At 41.7% G+C, this 20,600-nt stretch overlaps 1 protein-coding gene across 4 annotated transcripts in view; it reads left to right on the top strand.

Annotated features, from left to right (window-relative positions):
- The window catches only part of HERC3 (HECT and RLD domain containing E3 ubiquitin protein ligase 3), a 198,368-nt gene that overhangs the window by 38,799 nt on the left and 138,969 nt on the right, over window positions 1-20,600 (top strand). Inside the window, exons 1-2 of one of the 4 annotated variants that reach the window (XM_027544087.1) lie at window positions 12,300-13,354; window positions 15,747-15,808. The gene's annotated coding sequence lies outside the window, so the exon portion shown is untranslated. Of the gene's footprint in view, window positions 1-12,299; window positions 13,355-13,603; window positions 14,076-14,122; window positions 14,250-15,746; window positions 15,809-20,600 lie in introns of those variants that run through there. The other 3 variants (XM_027544088.1, XM_027544089.1, XM_027544090.1) reach the window with 3 other exon arrangements.

The following is a 20,600-nucleotide window of genomic DNA, read 5'->3' as shown; positions in this document are numbered from 1 at the left end:
TCTAACCAGCTGCTGAAGCCAGAAATCTAGGACTTCTCTTTGGTTTTCCTCTCTCAACCCTCCAGATCCCTTCTGGGCTACCTCCAAAATAGATCGTGGCTACATCTACTTCTCTTAACTCGACTGCCATTATCTGAACCCAAGCCACGGCTATTTCTAGTCTGGATTCCTATAATCACCTCAATAACCCCCTAACTGGTCTTTCTAGTTCTACTGTTGTTCCCCTTCCGTTCTTTGCCATCTCTCCAGGAACTAGTGATCTATTCAAAACCTTCCAGGGGTTTCTCATTGCACTTGTAATAAAATTAAAACCCCTATAAAGCTCGGCATGATATGTCCCTGCCTTTTCCTCTGCAGTGATCTCCTGCCCCTCCCTTCTCTGCTCACTCTGCCCCAGTCACATTGGCAATCTGGCACTCCTTTCATTGCATAACAACGACAAGCTCTTCTCAGCCACACAACTTTCACATATGCTCTTCCCTCTGCCAGGGATGCTCTTACCCTATTTGGCATCTCTTTACATCCTTAAAATTTAACCTTATAGGTTTTCTCTTCAGGGAGGAATTCCCTGAAAATGCTGGATAGGTCTCTCCATTAATGTGTTTGTGTGTGTGTGTGTGTAGGGGAAGAGTGTAGAGATCAGTTTAATTGGAGTGAACAATATTGGACCAAAGTAAACTAAGGTCAGGGTCTTGGAATGGGTGAAGACCAGGATGAAGAACTAATTTTTGCTGAATATTTATCACATCTAGAATGACCAAAGGAATTGGGACAGAGGCAGGGGTCAGGAAAGCCAATTAGGAAAATGTTGACATATTCCAGGGGTACAGATAAGGACCAAAACTGGGGCTGAGGAAGAAATGATGTAGAATATTGTCCCCCAAAGATGTTCATGTTCTAATGCCCAGAGCCTGTGAATATACTCTCTTAAATGGTAAAAGGGACTTTGCAGATGTGATTGCATGTGTGCGTGCTAAGTCACTTCAGTTGTGTCCAACTCTTTGTGATCCCATGGACTGTAGCCTGCCAGGCTCCTCTGTCCATGGGATTTCCCAGGAAAGAATACTGGAGTGAATTGCTATTTCCTCCTCCAGGGTGTACTCCCAGCCTAGGGATTGAACCTGTGTCTCTTATATCTCCTGCCTTGGCAGGCAGGTTCTTTACCACTAGCACCACCTGGGAAGCCCCACAGAGGTGATTAAGAATCTTGAAATGGGAAATCACCCTAGCCTATCTGGATATTATAAAGACAAAGGTCTTTATAAGAGAGAGGCAGGATGGTCAATGTTAGGAGAACTTTATGTTACAATGGAAATAGAGATTGGAGTAATGTGGACACAAGCTCAGGAATGTGAGCAGCTTCTAGAAACTGCTGTTAGAAACAGATTCTCCTCTGGAGCTTCTAGAAGGAATCAGCCTTGCCAAAACCTTGATTTTATCCCTATAGAAGAGAATAAATTTGTGTTGTTTTAAGTCACTAAGTAGCTGGCAATTTGTTATAAAAAAGGGGCTCAAAGAAATAGAAGCAATAGGAAATTAATACATGGAGGAAGAGATGGATATGAAAGACCTTATAAAGAAAAATGGTTTCTGACGAATGACTAGATGAAAGGAGAAGTTCTGAGAATCAACGTAATTCCAAGATTCTGAGTCTAGATTATGGTGGCATTAATTTCTGGGGGAAAACATGAGTCAATTATATTTTTTTGCCTGTGTTCCAGGGAGGGTATGTAAAATCAAGCCTACCTTATATGAGGGTTTGATTTGGGGGCTTCAGGAAGGGGCCCTTAGGAGGAAAATGCAGCCCCCACATTGCCCAATGATGCTTATATCCTTTAGATATGTTATATTAGTTAGAGATGAACTCACTTCATTTAAAATTCCCTTCTGGGAGAGAATGGCCAAGTATTATTACATATTACATGTATTATTATTACATATTAGTATGAATGAGCTTAGAAGATTCTTAGATTTGGTAAATGGTTGAGGTAAAGAGTCCATGAACAATCTAGAAATCTTATGTGAGTTATTATTAAATCTTATGTGAATATATGCACCAATTTTGTGGGGACAGCATATAAGTTTCATCAGATTCTCAAAAGGATAGAAGGTCAAAAAAGAAAATTGAGAATCATGCATTAATAGTATGCATAGTCAAGGCTATGGTTTTTCCTGTGGTCATGTGTGGATGTGAGAGTTGGACTGTGAAGAAGGCTGAGTGCCGAAGAATTGATGCTTTTGAACTGTGGTATTGGAGAAGACTCTTGAGAGTCCCTTGGACTGCAAGGACATCCAACCAGTCCATTCTAAAGGAGATCAGCCCTGGGATTTCTTTGGAAGGAATGATGCTAAAGCTGAAACTCCAGTACTTTGGCCACCTCATGTGAAGAGTTGACTCATTGGAAAAGACTCTGATGCTGGGAGGGATTGTGGGCAGGAGGAGAAGGGGACGCCAGAGGATGAGATGGCTGGATGGCATCACTGACTCGATGGGCATGAGTCTGAGTGAACTCCGGGAGTTGGTGATGGACAGGGAGGCCTGGCGTGCTGCGATTCATGGGGTCGCAAAGAGTCGGACACGACTGAGCGACTGATCTGATCTGATAAGAGGACAGAAGGGGATAGGCAAAGAGCAAGAGGAAACAGAAAGGGCAACATATCAGAAATAGATTCACAGACACTGAAAAAAAAATTATGGTTACCAAACACAAAAGATCCCGAATAGCCAAAGCAATCTTTTTTTTTAATTAATTAATTTTTTAATTGAAGGATAATTGCTTTACAGAATTTTGTTGTTTTCTGTCAAACCTCTACATGAATCAGCCATAGGTATAAAATATTCCCTCCCTTTTGAACCTCCCTCCCATTTCCCTCTGCATCCCACCCCTCTAGATTGATACAGAGCCCGTTTGAGTTTCCTTAGACATACAGCAAATTCCCGTTGGCTATCTATTTTACATATGGTAATGTAAGTTTCCATGTTACTCTCTTCATACATCTCACCCTCTCCTCCCCTCTCCCCATGTCCATAAGTCCGTTCTCTGTCTGTTTCTCCATTGCTTCCCTGCAAATAAATTCTTCAGTACCATTTTCCTAAATTCCTTATATAGCCAAAGCAATCTTGAGAAAGAAAAATGGAGCTAGAAGAATCAACCTTTCTGACTTAAGACTATACTGCAAAGCTACAGTCATCGAGACAGTATACTACTGGCACAAAAGCAGAAATATAGCCAATGGAACAAAATATAAAGCCCAGAGATAAACCCTCGCACCTTATCTTTGAAAAGGAAGCCAAAATATACATTGGAGAAAAGATAGCCTCTTCAATAAGTGGTGCTGGGAAAACTGGACAGTTACATGTATAAGAGTGAAACTAGAACACCTCCTAACACCACACATAAAAATAAACTCAAAATGGATTAAAGAGTTAAATGTAAGGCCAGAAATCAAAAAGCTCCTAGAGGAAAACATAGATAGCACACTCCTTGACATAATTATCTATGACCCACCTCATAGAATAATGGAAATAAAACCAACAACAACACAAAAAATAAGTGGAACTTAATTAGAAGCTTTCACACAGCAAAGAAATTATAAACAAGGTGAAAAGACAACCCTCATAATGAGAGAAAATAATAACAAATGAAACAACTAACAAAGGATTAATTTCCAAATTATACAAGCAGCTTATGCAGCTCAATACCAGAAAAATAAACAACTCTATGAAATAGTGGTGGAAGACCTAAAAACATATTTCTCCAAAGAAGACATACAGATGGCTCGTAAGCACATGAAAAGATGCTCAATATCACTCATTATTAGAGAAATGCAAATCAAAACTACAATCAGGTATCACCTTAGACTGGTCAGAATGGCCATCATCAAAAAATCTACAAACAAATTCTGTAGAGAGTGTGGAGAAAAGGGAACCCTCTTGCATTGTTGGTGGGAATATAAATTGATACAGCCACTATGGAGAAAAGTATGGAAATTCCTTAAAAAACTAGGACTAAAACTACTATATGATCCAACAATCCCAATTCTGGGCATATACCTTGAGAAAACCGTAATTGAAAGAGACACATATACCCCAGAGTTCATTAAAGCATTAATTACAATAGCTAGGACATGGAAGCAACCTAGAAGTCCATTGACAGATGAATGGGTAAAGAGGTTGTGGTACATGCATACAATGAAATATTACTCGTCCATAGAGAGGAAAGTATTTGAGTCAGTTCTACTGAGGTAGATGAAACTAGAGCCTATTATACGGAATGAAATAAGTCAGAGAAAAACAAATATTGTATATTAACACATATATATGGTATCTAGAAAGATGGTTCTGAAAAACCTATTTTCAGGGCAGCAGTGGAGACGCAGACATAGAGAACAGACTTGTGAACACTTTGGGGGAAGGAGGTGGAGGGACAACTTGAAAGAATAACATTGAAACACGTACATTACTACATGTAAAATAGATAGCCAGTGGGAATTTGCTGTGTGATGCAGGGAGCTCAACCTGGTGATCTCTGACAAAATAGAGGGGTGGGATGGGGTGGGAGGTGGGAGGGAGGTTCAAGGGGGAGGGGACAAATGTATACCTATGCCTGATTAACATAGGGCAGAAACTGACACAATATTGTAAAGCAATTATACTCCAATTAAAAATAAAAAACTTATGGGTACCAAAGATAGCAGGGGTAATGAGAGGTAAATTAGGAGTTTAGGATTAACATATATACATTATTATATATATAATAGATAAACAACAAGGATCTACTGTATAGCACAGGGAATAATACTCAATATCTTATAATACCCTATAAGGGAAAAGACCTTTGCCGACAAAGGTCCGTCTAGTAAAAGCTATGGTTTTTCCAGTAGTCGTGTATGGATGTGAGAGTTGGAACATAAAGAAAGCTGAGCGCTGATGAATTGATGCTTTTGAATTGTGGTGTTGGAGAAGACTCTTGAGAGTCCCTTGGACTGCAAGGAGATCCAACCAGTCAATCCTAAAGGAAATCAGTCCTGAATATTCATTGGAAGGACTGATGCTGAAGCTGAAACTCCAATACTTTGGCCACCTCATGAGAAGAGCTGACTCATTTGAAAAGACCCTGATGCTGGGAAAGATTGAAGGCAGGAGGAGAAGGGGATGACAGAGGATGAGATGGCTGGATGGCATCACCGACTTGATGGACGTGAGTTTGAGTGAACTCCGGGAGTTGGTGATGGACAGGGAGGCCTGGTGTGCTACAGTCCATGGGGTTGCAAAGAGTCGGACATGACTGAGCGACTGAACTGAACTGAAGGGAAAAGAATCTAAAAAAGAATATATATATATATGTAGGTATTACTTTTGTAGCACAAACTGGATGGCTTAAAACAGCAGAAATGTATTATCTCATGATTTTGGAGGCTGAAGCTCAAAATAAGTTTTGCAGTTGGTTTCTCCTAGAAGCTCTGATGGAGAATCTTTTCTCTGTACCTTTTCCCTCACTTTTGGTGGTTGCTTGGCATTCCTTGACTTGGTCACTCCAGTTTCTATCTCCATCGTCACATGATGCTTTACCTGTGTGTTTCTGTGTGTTCACATGGCCTTCTTATAAGGATACCAGTTGTTGGATTTAGGGCCTTCCTAATCCAGTATGACCTCATCTTAATGGACTCTATTCCAAATATGTTCACATTCTGAAATTTTTATGTAGACATGAATTTTGGAGGGAAATATTTAATCCACGACACCCTCCAACCCATTTACCCTCAGAAATATCAGTACATTTCATCAGAACTTAGTGCTAATAAGGCCCAGGGTGTATGTTTCATTTCAGGTACTGGACAGGTCAGTTTAGTTGGTTCTAGCCTGACAGTTAGATATTTACCTTGAAATTTTATCCAAGTAATTAAAAAGGCAAGGACTTGGATGGAATGGTACAAATCTACCCCTAAAGGCTATGAAAGTGAATGCCTACCTGATGGTTGGTTAGTAAGAACACTTTCTTCGATAACACGTGGGACACACTGGTACATGTAACAAGGTAGTTGATGGCAAACGTGATTGGACCATAATGGATGCTAGAAATCATTACACTAAAGTTTCTTTTTTTTAGAAAGGGACAATAAATACCTTCTCCAGCTACCGTTCTATTGCTGGATGACACAAATTCTGATGTTTTGCTTTTTAGTTTGCTATGAAACTCGGTGAACCATCAACCCATTGTTACTAGCTTGTGTGTAATGCAACCCATTGTTGCTAGCTTGTTCAATGCATTGAACATGAAAATGATTAACAACAGTTTGAATTTGTACAGAACTTCCTTTCTGGAATCTTTTATTTTTGGCAGATATATGGAAGGATTGGGGGAATCATATGATCTCAGACAGAATTTCAGCAAAAGACCAGCCACTTCAATCATACATTTTTATGCATGTAGCTAATTTTCGATATGACTATTTAGAAACAGTTAAGCTGATTTTTAGATGTGTACCACAGGGCTTTTTACTTTACTAGAAGATTTTTTTTTTTGTTCTAGTTGAGACTTATGGTGGCTTACAAAATTAGTACCATAAAGAAAAATGTAAACCAAAACAAACCGAAACAAAACAACCTCATTACTGGTAAGTGGACAGAGGCTACTTAAATACTGCATAGGTACTTGGCTGGTGTTATCCTTTGTTAGAGATATATTGGCAATACATTACAAGAACTTAAAGAGACTGTGTTCTGCCTAACTTAGCATTTGCACTTTTAGAAATTTATCTTAAGGAAATAATCAAGACTGAGGGCAGATATTTTGCTGTGTTCATCATGTGTAGTTATGTTGCACTATTGTTTATAATGGCAAAGGATTGAAAATAATTTAAACATTCAATAAGTGGAAAACAGATTAACTTATAGTATATTTTGTGGATATTTGCATTGTTTAAACTGATGTAGAATAGTATTTAAATCTATTGAAGACGTTTAATATATTGTTAAATCCAGAAAAGGCTTCCCAGTTGGACTGGTGGTAAAGAATCTGCCTGCCAGTGCAGAAGACACCAGAAATGCAGGTTCCATCCGTGTCGGGAAGATCCTTTGGAGAAAGAAATGGCACCTTTTCCAGTATTTTTGCCTGCAGAATCCCATGGATAGAGGAGCCTGGTGGGCTACAGTTCATAGCATTGCAGAGTTAGACCTGACTGAGTGACTAACACCTTTCACTGCATGCTTGGTTGTGTCTAATGGCACACAAATTCAGAAAGCATGGTGTATACATATAGGATGAAAACAAAATGCCAAAGGCCAATAGAAAGTTATATACCAGTTAATACATTCCCCTTTATACAAGGGGATAGCCATAAGGTTTGGAAACACAAACAATACTGTTTTATTTTATTTTTTTACAGACATATTAAGTAAATTACATTATGTTATAGTATACATCAACTTTACAGATGTAACTGCATTGATTACTTATTTCTTCTGGAGTATGCTAAAAGTATAGGTTTATTTAGTAAAAATGAGAGGGAGAAATCAGGCAACACACTGCAGATGCCTCTGCTAGGATTAAGAAAAGTATTAATGAATCACACTCATTGCAACATGAACTATGCAATTGCTCCAAGGTTCTATTTCACGCAATCTTCAGGGACAAACCAAAGCTCACCCTAAAGGCATTCTTAGGAAATGCTCAACCATCAAATCTTGTTAATGTTAATTAATTTCCACCTATATGACAGTAGTGAGTTTTTTATATCTAAGGTGCTTGTGTCTCATCCAAATGGCTTGATAAGAACAAATACAAACATAAATTATGAATAGTTTCAAGAAAAACAAAGGATTAGTCATAATGACTGTAGGATCTTTGTAGTCAGGAAGGATGCTTCTTGTCCTCTACATATAGAAGACTTTTAATAAATACTTAAGGATTATTTTATTGATGGAAATATTGATTTATCATATCTTTCTTCCAAGTTATTTTTTCACATTAATAAATTAATGTGATGTATTACAGGACAGTTTTCAATAACCCTAGATAATTTCAGTTCAGTTCAGTCACTCAGTTATGTCTGACTCTTTGCCACCCCATGGACTGCAGCACACCAGGCTTCCCTGTCCATCACCAACTTCTGGAGTTTCCTTAAACTCATGTCCATTGAGTCAGTGATGCCATCCAACCATTTCATCTTCTGTCATCCCCTTCTCCTCCTGCCTTCAATCTTTCCCAGCGTGAGAGTCTTTTCCAGTGAGTCAGTTCTTTGCATCAGGTGGCCAGAGTATTGAAGCATCTGCTTCAGCATCAGTCCTTCCAATGAAAGGACTGGTTGGATCGCTTTGCAGTTCAAGCAACTCTCAAGAGTCTTCTCCAACACCACAGTTCAAAAGCATCAATTCGTCAGCGCTCAGCTTTCTTTATGTTCCAACTCTCACATCCATACATGATTACTGGAAAAAACATAGCTTTGACTAGATGGACCTTTGTCGGCAAAGTAATGACTCTGTTTTTTAATAAGCTGTCTAGGTTTGTCATAGCTTTTCTTCCAAGAAGCAAGCATCTTTTAATTTCATGGCTGCAGTCATCAACTGCAGTGATTTTGAAGTCCAAGAAAATAAAGTCTGTCACTCTTTTTATTGTGTTTCCCCATCTATTTGCCATGAAGTGATGGGACCGGATGCCATGGTCTTCATTTTTTGAATGTTGAGTTTTAAGCCAACTTTTTCACTCTCCTCTTTGACTTTCATCAAAAGGCTCTTTAGTTCCTTTCTGCTTTCTGCCATAAGGGTGCTGTCACCTGCATATCTGAGGTTATTGTTATTTCTCCTGGCAATCTTGATTCCAGCTTGTGCTTCATCCAGCTTGGCATTTCACATGATGTACTCTGCATATAAGTTAAATAAGCAGGTGACAAAGAATAGCCTTGATGTACTCCTTTCCCAATTTTGAATCAGTCCATTGTTCCATGTCTGGTTCTAACTGTTGCTTCTGACCTGCATACAGGTTTCTCAGGAGGTGGGTAAGGTGGTCTGGTATCCCCATCTCTAAGAATTTTTCACAGTTTGTTGTGATCCAGACAGTCAAAGGCTTTGGCATAGTCAGTAAAGCAGAAGTAGATGTTTTTCTGGAATTCTCTTGGTTTTTCAATGATCCAACAGATGTTGGCAATTTGATCTCTGGTTCTCTACCTTTTCTAAATACAGCTTGTACATCTGGAAGTTCTAGGTTCACATACTGTTGAACACTAACTTGGAGAATTTTGAGCATTACTTTGGTAGCATGTGAGATGAGTGCAATTGTGCGGTAGTTTGAACGTTCTTTGGAAACATTGCCTTTCTTTGGGATTGGAATGAAAACTGAACTTTTCCAGTCCTGTGGCCACTGCTGAGTTTTCCAAATTTGCTGGCTTATTGAATGCAGCACTTTCACAACATTATCTTTTAGGATTTGGAATAGGTCAACTGGAATTCTATCACCTCCAGTAGCTTTTTTGTAGTGATGCTTTCTAAGGCTCACTTGACTGTGCATTCCAGGATGTCTGGCTCCAGGTAAGTGATCACACCATCGTGGTTATCTGGGTCATAAAGATCTTTTTTTTTGCACAGTTCTTCTATGTATTCTTGCCACCTCTTCTTAATATCTCCCGCTTCTGTTAGGTCCATACCATTTCTGTCCTTTATTGTACCCATCTTTGCATGAAATGTTCTCTTGGTATCTCTAATTTTCTTGACGAGATCTCTAGTCTTTCCCATGCTATTGTTTCCCCCTATTTCTTTGCACTGATCACTGAGGAAGGTTTTTTTTTTATCTCTTCTTGCTATTCTTTAGAACTCTGCATTCAAATGGGTATATCTTTCTTTTTTCCTTTGCCTTTTGCTCCTTTTCTTTTCTCAGCTATTTGTAAGGGCTCCTCAGACAACCATCCTGGGAATATATAGGCCTCTTTGATAAACTCTATTAAACAACCAAAAAAATATGAGAACTGTTTTACAACCAATTTTTCCGTTGAGTATTGACTTGACTGACAAAATGTGTAATTTGTTGGAGGCTCTGTGGTACCAAGAAACACTGTTGTGATTGTGTACTTTTACAGGGTGCATACCCATTACCTGCTAAATAATCATTGCTTTCCCTTTCTAGAGATGAAGACACCTGTTCCTCAAAAATATGCCTGTAGGACAGAATATTGTGGATGGCCTGGTTTTTCCCCCCTTTTTTTGGTTTTGGCCACATAATGAGGCTTGTGGGATCTTTGTTTCCTGACCAGGGGTAGAACTTGGGTCACCACAGTGAAAGCTGCCCAGTCCTAACCACTGGACAGCCAGGAAACTCCCTGTTTCCCCACGTGTTTAATCTGATTTACCAGAAGTTTGTCTCTGTCAAAATTTTACCAAGTTAAAGTTTGTCTGCAGTGTAAGTAAATACAGAGAACTTTATTCCTACTGCGCTTTACTGCGCTAAAATTTCTTTCAATTCAAAAATAGGCATATGCATTCAAGAAGTTGTGAAGAACGGAGCAAATCAATGTCCGTTCAGGTGGAGGTGCAGCAGGCTTGGGAATGGCCCCTGCCATTGGAGATGCCTTATTGATGCTCAGTGCTTCAGCTGGACCATGTGATCCCTTCTGCTTGTCAAAGGTTATTTTAGACTTTACCCCACTATTTATTTGTTTGTTTGATTATTTATTTTTGGTGTTCCAACAGTTTTTGGGGGAGCCTCCCTTGTGACTCAACTGGTAAAGAATCTGCCTGCAACGCGGGAAACCTGGGTTCAATCCCTGCGTTGGGAAGATCCCTTGGAGAAGGGAAAGGCTACTCACTCCAGTATTCTGGCCTGGAGAATTCCATGGACTGTATAGGACATAGTCCATGGGGTCACAAAGATTCGGACACAACTGAGCAACTTTCACTTCACTCACAACAATTTTTAATATAAACTTTCCAAACACACAAAAAAGTTGGCAGTAATGCATGGTGAACACCCATCTACCTACCATGTTAATCTATACTTAACATTTTTGCTGTACGTGATTTATCACATATCTATCCATCCCTTCATTCATCTGTCAGTCCATCTTTTAAAATAAAAATATTTTCAGAATAAGTTGCCAACATCAGATATTGCCTCCTAAATACTTCAGCATACATAGCATTAACTGGAGCTCAATTCTGTTTACAGTTCTTGTTGGGGTTAAATATGTTTAACATGAATGTTTTTCTTTTGGACAATTTCTTATGATTAGTGACTGTCTAGTTCTTATTATGACTATTTGGTTAATGTTTGCCTCCCCCTCCAAGACTATAGGGACTGTTCCATTTTGATGCTCAGTGTAGAGTGTATCTGGTAGAGAACATGTGGAAGTCAGAAAAAAATGGATGGAAGACAGAGCTACAGAAATAGAAAAAGTAAACCATGGTACCTCTTCAAGCCAGTTTAAATATCTGCTCTTAGGACTATTGTTGTTGCTGGGGTCATTTAAAGCCATTTTGGTAAATGGAGCAGGACATGCTTATTGAGGAAACTGCAATTTTACATTGGTTCAGTTAAGAAATTAAAATGAAGTGGAGTGTGTACAGTCACTGATTATTCTATAAAAGTAAGTTCCCAGGGTTCTGGATGTTTATTTGGTAAGGACCTTTATAGTACCTCAGTTTGTAATTCTGACTACTATCCCAACTCCATACTTGAGCCTCAGGTAACCAACTTTTTTTTCAAGATAAAATTTCATATGAAAAACCACGAGTCAGAGATATTGACCTAAATGCTACTACAAACCTCATATACAGGACATGAAAATAGACTCTTATTCTTTCCTTCTCGACCATGGGGAAACCTCCTTCCCACAGTGATTTCTTTTTGCCATTCCTCCAATTCTTTTTGGTGATACCATCGCTGAATTGGGATTATGTCTTTGTAAGAGACCTGGACTTTTGTGAAGCCGCCACATCTCTGGAGCATAAGGGAATTGTGTTAATCTTGTCCCTGGAGTTTCTAAAAAGGTATCCAGTGTGATTCAAACTTCAAAGGTGGGAATCATTTTCATAGATGACAGTTAGCTACCTGGTAACTGCGATCTTGCTTTCTTGCCTTGTCACAGCAGCGTATGACAACTTGCCACATGTCAGTGACAGCTTATATGCCAGCCAACAGTGCCCCATCCCCAGGATGTATTACTCCCCAAAACTTCTTTTCTGCTTGGTCAGTCTAGTTAATTCTCAAAGATAACTGCAGACCTGACCTGATTTGAATGTCCTTGGGAAGAATCTGGCCTCACAGGACCTTCCCAGTTCAAATGGTAGGTTACAAAAATTCTTCCAGGAGTTAAGTCATTCCTTTGAGTTAAAATAGTACTTTCCCTGTATTTCTGTTCTGTGTTGCATATTTAGGGGTATGGGAGGTGGTGCGGTAGAATCATGAAGTCACTTTTATGAGAATGTTTTCTTCACAAGATTATCTGTGGATCAGACAAGGATCAGGGTAACTCGGAAAGCACTGTGACCTTGGGGAGGAGACGGAAGCTCTGAGATTCAGCGCCAGGGAAAGTAGGGGAGGACAAACTTCTTTATCTATTACTGGGTTTTAGGCCACTTAGTGCCTCTCAGATCTCCCGCTGATTTCTTTTCATGCTTCTCAGCAACCCCGCTAGTCTTCCCCAAGTCCGTTGCTGCTGTTGCTGCGCCGCTTTTCTCTTCCACCCCAACTCTCTGCGAGGTTCCCAGGAAAGCGCCGACCTCCTTCCCGCCTGTCCCATTGCGCAGCCCGGCTTTCGGCTTGGCGCTTCCTCCAGTCCTCCGAAGACGAGTGAAACAAGACTCCTCCATTGTGGATGGAATACAGTGCTTAACAACGCACCCTCAATTATCACCTCTAGCTTTACCCGCTATGCCCAAGGCTTCTGACCACCTCCGCACAAATATTAAGACTCAGAGCTCAGAACCTGAAAAACCAACCGCTGATTAGTGTCCCTCCCTTCTCCGCCAGTGAAAAGCAATCCAGTTCCAGCGCTAATGCTCTGTATCTTGCAGTCGGATCTTCGCCGATACAAACCGACGCCGCTGTTCCCTCGCCGAGCCTGCGGTGGTCTTGTCACCGTGGGCTGCCCCCGCCTCCCTCCAGGGCCTGGGCCTTTCCCGGCTACCAGCCCGCGGATCTCGCCGCCCCGCCTCCGGCTCCACCGCGGCCACCATTGGTGTAGGTCCGCCCCAGAAGGAAGCCCATTGGCCGGCCGGGCCGTCCTTTACCCAGCGCATTCCGCCGCCCGCAGGCTTGCGAGGAAACTTCCTTATTATTGTGACGCCGAAATCGGAGAAACCCTAAGCCGGGTCGGTGGAGCTGTCACAGCCGGAATCCCGAGCGGCGGTTCGGCTGCTGCCGAGGTGCGCGGGGCGGGGGCTGGGGTTCTAGGAAGGAGGGCACCGCGGGGCTGCAGCCGCGCGCCTGCAGCCGCGCGCCCGCCGCGTTCGGCGCGGCTCAGCTGTCAGCGCTTGGCTCCCGGAGGCGCGGCTGCGGCTGCCAGGCGCTTTCCGCGGCGACCCGGAGCCGGGCGCGCGGGGAGGTCGGGGCCAGGCGCCTTCAGTGCCTGCAGGACGCGGGCGGCGGGGCTGCGCCGGGGCGGGGCGGGCAGGGTGCCCCTCTGCCTCGTGTACGCCTTCCAGGCGTTTTCAGAGCTCTCCTTCTGACCTGAAGAGCCCAGGCGCCCGGAGAGGCCGGAAGCCTCTTTAAAGACGGGAGCGCCCCCCACCCCGACTAGGGTGCCTGCAAACTGGGAGGAATTGCGACGCAGAAAGTCAAAAAGAGGATCCTCCCCTTCCTCCTCGCCTGCCCCTATTTAAATTCCGGGGCTCGGGTGACACCGTTGCGGTGAAGGGCCCGGAAGCTTCCTGGCGAAATGGGAGCCGCCGAGGCCTCTGCGTTTTGAGGGACTCCGGCTCCGCGAGGAGTTTGCTCTGCGGTCTGGGGGCTCGGCGACCGCGGTTCCCGGCAACACCCACTTCGCCGATTCCGTGCCGGGTTCGCCTGGTCGGAGTCCGCCTCCTGGGCGGAGCTGGGGCGAGGGTGTGTGTGGACACGTGTGTGTGCGTGTGTGTGTGCGGACACGTAAGTGCGCGGACGGTCGCGGGGGTGTCAGGAACTGGGACGTTCGGGGGCAGGTGGCACTTTGAGCCATTTATGAACGTGTGGAGTGGGCACACCGGGCAGGTGTAACCTGAAACAGACCAACCCGGAGCTGCTGTAGAGACCGCACCTAAAGCAACTGTGGTTTGGTTCGGGGTATGCTCCGTGGCACCGGGAAAATGTGTATTTGAACTTTGCTTTTGGTGTCTCAGTGTTTCTGATTGTTTTCTGATTGCACTTCACTTTAGCTTTTAAGTCAGCCCCATTTGGAAGTATCTTAAATTCAGAGCTAAGCCTTCCAGGATTTTGCTTGCATTCATTACGCACGAATGCTTTAGGAAAGACGATTCAAGCGCTCTCTTCCATTTTTGTGTCTCCTGACTCTTTCCACAAATAGGAAGCTATTTCTAGAACCTTTCATCTGATGATTTGATAACATCAAGTGGGCTGCTTTTTAAACTCCAGACTGAGAAGAAAGAAAAGCGAAATAAAATGGGAATTAACACCCTTTTAAAATGCAGTGACTCTGAAGAGAGATGCTGTCTTGTTTTAGTAGGCGATTACTGTGAAGCTGTCTCTCTCCCTACTTTCTTTTACGGGGGGCGGCATTGTATGTTAGAAAAATAGAGTAATATATTTAACCCCCTTTTAAAGCAAAATAGAAAAATTACACATCATTGTCTGACCGCATGGAGGCTAGGAACCTTCTGGAGAAAGGATGAAGGAATCAAAGAGGAAGACTAGAAACCTCTTTGACAGAACTCCTCTGGCATGAAAGAAAGAAACACAGTTGGTTAGCAGCCAGTTTTACTTTTTCAGTGAGTAGTTGGGATCTTATTTTTGAAAAAAGAGATTTCAGAACGTTCCAAATGGTGTGGTTGGAGCCATTGGTTATAGCATTTCATTCTGAGTAACAAATTTAAATTTCTTAAAATCCACATAATAGAAGCTTTTTTCCCTTTACATAATGAGAGTTGCACCACTATTAGAGATACAAGATAGTTTTGTTTCCATTTCAGAAATAAAAGTAATATTCTCCAAATTTCATGGCAGTTGCTTACATTATGTAGAAATAAAGTTATGATTACACTATCTTAAAATCATACAGCACTTTTTTTTTTTTTTTGAGAGACTAAGGTGCCTCTTAGATAGTCCCATCTTGTTTTGCATGAAAGAGGATGTGATGAGAAGGAAGGAAAAATAAGGAAGGCTTCAAAACAGTTGTGGCAAAATATGCTATAATATGTGTGGTACATGGAAAAAATTGAATTATTTTTCAAAAGTTATCTTTTTTAACCTAAATGGGAGATTTAAAAGTAACTCTATTTTTACTTTTACATCTACTTACAAATGCTAGGAATTTTTAAATCTATGTCTCTAGGTTCTCTGTTAGCATTATGCTCTAACCAACTGAGCTAACTGTAAGTTCACTTTTAGAGGTGACATCTTCATAGTTGGTTAGTGCTTACATTATTAGCATTTAACCAAACTCCGGTCCTGAGTGAAAATATTTGGGGCATATTCAAGCTTGCATAATTTAAAGATATTTTCTTTTCAGAAGTTTACATTTCCTTTTGTTTTCAGTAACTTGAAAGCACTTTGTAGCATTCTGTTAATATATTGATGTTCGTTGTTTTTTCCTTTACTTTGCAGATCTGCAGGGTGAGGTGGAACCAGTCTGGCTTAAGTAACTGATGCCAAGTGTGTTACCCGTGGTAAGTTACTTTATTTTTCTGAACCTCAGTTTCCTCATCTTGTACTTGGGATGATATCTAACTCCCAGAACAGGTAAGAGGATTAAAGAGGATAATCTACATAAAGGACTTAGATTAATATAGCTGCCTAGAGAGGGACCTTAACAAATCCTGACTGGCTTCTTCCACTGTGATTGAGAGAAGAGAACAAGGTGAACCCAGGAAGTAGGAGACCTAGTTTCTGGTCTCAGCTTCAACCAGTTACTTCTCAGAGGACTGAAGTTAACTTCAGCTGCCATGAAAATGAGGTTAAAAATGTCAGTCTCTTGCCTAGAGGTTGGATCAAATGGACTTTTAAGTTCTCTATAATAAGATGATCCCTTTGATGGGATAACTCTGTCCCCTTTAGGCATTTATAACATTTAGAAATAGTACTTGCTGGTGTCAAGGGCGTGTGTTTATGTGTAAGAGCCAGTAAGTGAACTAATTTTATTATGAGGTTGGGTGGACATGGAGAGAAGCCTGGCTGACTGTTGAGATGGCCTTGCTCATCCCTTCTGTCTCTGGCTGACACAAGTTCTAATTCAAGTTCCCTGTAAACATCACCGTCAGCTAATATGAGTCAGCTAATATGAACTCACTTACTGTGTGCAACATCTTCTTTTAATGTTTGTTTTTAAAATCTGAGAAGGAAGATAGCTTGACTTTGTTTTATTTGAGTGGTGATATAGCATTGTGTTTAATAAGAGCATGGGCTTTGGAGTCTGGGAGATGATATTTGAATCCTGCCTTTGCCACTTTAAGTAAGTTGCCACCACAGCTAGTACTTATCCACCACAGCTAGTACTTATCCACCATAGCTAGTACTTATCTGTATGTTCCTGGGCAAGTAACTTAACCTTGCTAAGTGTTGAGGTTATTGTAAAGGACAAATTAAATACTCTATGTGAAGTTTTTTAGCACAGACTCAGACACACAGTAGGCTTGCAATAGTGGTAACTATTGCTTTTTCTTCATTCAACAGCTACTTATCAAGCTCTTCCTGTGTGCCAAACACTATTCTAGCCTCTAGGGGTAGAGAAATGAACAGAGAGACTCAGTCCTTCCTTAATGGAGCTTCCATTCCTCAGCTTTTGCATTGAGGAACACCGCTTTTTAAAGACAGCTTGGATTGTAAAAGGCATTCTGCTTTCAGATCTGTGAGGGAAAGCACATTTAGAATGGAGGAAATACATTTTTTTGGTTACAGCTTAGGGAATGTGTATCTGATATTACCTGGCAGACAAAACCTAGCAACTTTAGATTGTGAGAATTCTGCTTTTCTCAGATTTGGGTTCTGTTCTTTGGGTGCTTAAGTAGCATCTACTGTGCTCCTTTGCTCTGCTGGGTACTGGAGATGTACAGATAAGTGAAACCTGGTTCCCTTCATGGAGTAGCTCTCAGTCTACACATGGATGGGGAATTGGTGGGTGAAATGCAGGAAGCAGTGATCCTACCTTAATAGTACTTTTCTTCTTCTTATATTGTGACGTATCTGAAAGCATAAAGCAATATGTGTAATATATGTGCTGCAAACAACAATCAAAGGGCAGAAGCAGAACGTCAGCCACGTCCTGAAGCTCCCCCTATGCTCCTTCCAGATGGTACCCTCCATTGCTACATATATTAATACAGAAATCTCTCTTGGTCTCTGTATTAATATTGACTGTTTTTTAAATTTTTTTAACTTCAGCACCACTAATGTTTTTCTTCAAATACTTGTTACACTTGTGTTTGGACCTTGTAAAAATGCATCACATTCTGAATTCTTTTGTGACTTTTTCCCTGCCTCAGCACCATTTTTAAGATGTAGCAGAACTGATGCTTATAGATGGAATTAATTTTCTTTTTCACTGGTGTGCAGTATTCTATCTTATGCATGTGCTGCAGCTTATCCATTTACTTACAGGTGGACATCTGGGTTGTCTCTGTTCTATGTATCTCAAATAATCCTGAAATGAGCATTCTTGTGCATATGTCTTGGGGCGTATATTATGAGTTTCTTGCTGCATTATATATTAGAATAGCCACTAGCCGTATGTGACTGCTTATATTAAAATTATTAAAATTAAATGAAATTAAAATTTCAGCTCATCATTAGCTACATTTCAAGTGCTCAGTAGTCACATATGGCTGGTGGCTCCCATATTGGACAGGACAGATACATAACATTTCCATCACAAAATTCTCAGTTTCCAGGTTTTATCTCATTTTTGATCTCCAATTCTCAGCATTGTGAAGGGACACTGTAGGTCTTTGGTAAGTTGGAGAGTGCTGGTCATATATCTAGGAATTTAATACTGTGCCATGGGGTATGTACATCTTCATCTTCACTAGGTAATAATGCGCACTTGTTTTCCAAGGTGGGTGTGCCAACTTATACTTCCACCAGCTGTGGGTCAGAGTCCTGGTTGCTTTGTGTCCTTGACTTGGCACTGTTAGACTTTTTAATGCTTGCCTGTCTGGTCAAGTGTTTTTTTCTGAAGGCAGCTTATGCCTTATGCACACAATGGAAAGATCATCCTTCTAGAACGAAGCCCAGCACCAGGTAATAAAGAAGGTGCCACCTGGGGCAGAGTCATCAAGGGAGGGGTAGGAATGTTTCCTGTGTTGGCTAAAAGGGTCAGAAGACCAAAGTCCAGTTGAAGTTGGAAACGAGGAGTGGATTCACATTGTTGAAAACTTCTCTCTGCCTTCTGGGCTATTTCTGCCTGTGGTAGTAAACTTTCTGACAGTAAAGTGTGTCATTAGAATAAATCTTCTTTGTTACTGAAGTTAATTGTTCCTTTAAGTTTTGGCTCCAGATTTATTTAAAGCTTGGATCTGGGGAGTGCCTGCAGAGCACTGGAGATTGGGACATTCCCTTTTCCTGCTATTGGAAAAGACCCTCCCTTTCCCACATATCATTCAGGACAGGGCTCCTGAGTTTATTTGAAATGGAGCTTATCCCTGTCATAAATGAGATTAGAAGTCCTGCCTGAGTGTTATTTATATTTAGATTTTAGTGATTTTCAAAGAACCAAGAATCAGTTTTTAGGTTGATGTTTGCATAGTCTGATTAGTAAGACAGAGTTTAGGAGTTGCAGCTTGTCTTTTAGTGTTCAACTCTAAGCCTGATAAAAGGAGATTGATGTACCTATCTTGAGCCCCGTGCAGTGGAAGCGCAGAGAAAAAACATGTAAAAACCTTGTCCTTGCAACCTCAGATTTCCTATGTGAAAGTTCTGCCTGCCAGCGGTAGTGCAGCCTTGGCGAAACAGCAGATGCTAACCACAGGAAGAAGGCAGTCACAACCCCAGCCCACTGGGGAGCTGCCCTGTGTTCTGAGGCCTCCAAAGAGCACGTGGAGTAGGAGTCACAGTACCTGCAGCCTCTGACAGTTACCCTGAGTGCTGAGCGCCAGGCTCAGCACTCGCTACAGCCCCGAATCTTTTTGCCATTTTAGGGACAGGTAATGGGCTTAGAGTGTTTAAACATCTTCCCCAAAGTTTCACAGCTAGCACATGGTTAATTCAGGACTTGAACTTTGGTCCTTTTGACCGTTGTGAAAGTTGCTCAATCGTGTCTGACTCTTTGTGACCCCATGGACTGTATAGTCCGCGGAATTCTCCAGGCCAGAATGCTGGAGTGGGTAGCCTTTCCTTTCTTTAGGGGATCTTCCCAATCCAGGAATCAAACCCAGGTCTCCTGCACTGCAGGCGGATTCTTTACTGTCTGAGCCACCTTAACCAAGAATAGATGAGGAGAGGCACTGGGAAAAGTAGGAGGTGTGATGTGGAGGAAACAGAAGGTTCACCTTTCTTCCTTTTGTTTTGTGATAGAGAGAGGTAAGAGGCCAGGCTGAAGTGGCACAGGACAGCCAAGGTGGCTGGTTTGGGTGCTGAGCCAGCGTATAGCCCTGTATTCTTCTGCAGCCTTTTTTTTTTTCCCTAACTGCGTGGCATGCAGGATCTTAGATTCCTAACTAGGGGTCAAACCCGAGTCCGTAGAAGTGAAAGTGCAGAGTCTTAACCACTGGACAGCCAGGGAACGCTTCCGCACCCCCGCCCCTTTTTTTCCAGCAGCACCTTTTGTAATGGTGTGTTTTGAAGAGAAGTAAAAGATTCTACTCCTCTAGAAGCAAGGGAGAGACAATGAGTGAGGAAAAATGGGAGGAAGGACACAGGAGATCAAAATGCAAATTTATGAAGAACATTGCCAAAGGCAGACTTTTAAATTTATGGACACCAGTAGCTACTAGATATGGGGGTTCCACCAGAGTGTACTTTAAGTGAAAGCTATGTTAATGTCTGGCATCTCTTAGACACAGTGAACTTCTTTCCTGACAGCTAGATGATTTTAGTACCTCCTGCTCTAGTTTTGGCAGAGCATTGTGATGAGCTGGACTGTATCTCCATTGAAGGTTAATAATTCATTCATAGAAATATATCTTATCTGTGGTTGCTATTTAGTTACCCCTGAATTAGTAGTTTTCATTTGACTACTTGAAGATTGCATTACTATAACTCAGGTGGGAAGAATTTTAACAATAGCCCTGTTTATCTTTTTCCATAAATGGTTTCTACTAGTCAGTAAGGGATGAGGCTGTACCTCAGGCTGCTTACCAAGGCTTGCGGTTGTCCAGAGCACCCAGAGTTCAGCTGACTCTCAAGGATTGAATCTGTGGTGGCTCAGATGGTAAAGAATCCACCTGCAATGCAGGAGACCTGATTCAATCCCTGGGTCAGGAAGATACCTTGAAGAAGAGAATGGCTATACATTCCAGTTCTTGCCTG

The sequence above is a fragment of the Bos indicus x Bos taurus genome, chromosome 6, assembly GCF_003369695.1.
Source record: "Bos indicus x Bos taurus breed Angus x Brahman F1 hybrid chromosome 6, Bos_hybrid_MaternalHap_v2.0, whole genome shotgun sequence".
NCBI lineage: Eukaryota > Metazoa > Chordata > Mammalia > Artiodactyla > Bovidae > Bos > Bos indicus x Bos taurus.
Note: the sequence above shows the minus strand (reverse complement) of the source record. Positions and strands in the feature narration are given on the sequence as shown.